This window comes from Myotis lucifugus, unplaced genomic scaffold, assembly GCF_000147115.1.
Source record: "Myotis lucifugus unplaced genomic scaffold, Myoluc2.0 scaffold_90, whole genome shotgun sequence".
Classification (NCBI taxonomy): domain Eukaryota; kingdom Metazoa; phylum Chordata; class Mammalia; order Chiroptera; family Vespertilionidae; genus Myotis; species Myotis lucifugus.
In genome coordinates, this window is record NW_005871138.1 from 3,362,001 (window position 1) to 3,362,662 (window position 662).

Consider the following 662-nt stretch of genomic DNA (forward strand, 5'->3'; position numbering starts at 1 on the left):
CCTCACTGCCACCCCTGCCCGCCTGGTCACCCCACACAGCTTGCTTTTGGTCGTTTGGTCGTCCCTCACTAACCCCCCTGCTGGCCTGGTGGCCTCACACAGCCTGCTGCTCAGTTGTTTGGTCGTCCTCACTAACCCCCCTGCTGACCTTGTCGCCCCACCCCACTTAGCCTGTTTGGTCATCCGTTGGGTTGTTTCAGATGTGACGACCCCTGGCTCTTTATATATAGAGACTAGAGGCCCTGGTGCATGAAATTCGTGCGGGGGGGGGGGTCCCCTCAGCCCAGCCTGCACCCTCTCCAATCTGGGACCTCTTGGGGAATGTCCAACAGCCAGTTTAGGGCTGATCTTGAGGCAACCAGGTCGGCAGAGGGGGGCAGTTAAGGGCGACCAGGCCAGCAGAGGGGGGCAGTTGGGGGCAAGTTGGACATCCCTCTCACAATCCAGGACTGCTGGCTCCTAACTGCTCACCTGCCTGCCTGCCTGATCGCTCCTACTGGTCCCCCTGCCAGCCTGATTACCCCTAACCGCCTCTGCCTGCGGCCTGGTCACCCCCAATTGCCCTGCCCTGCCAACATGGTCACCCACAACTTCCCCCCCACTGGCCTGTCACTCCTAACTGCTCACCTCCCCACCAGCATGGTCACCCCTTTCTGCCCCCA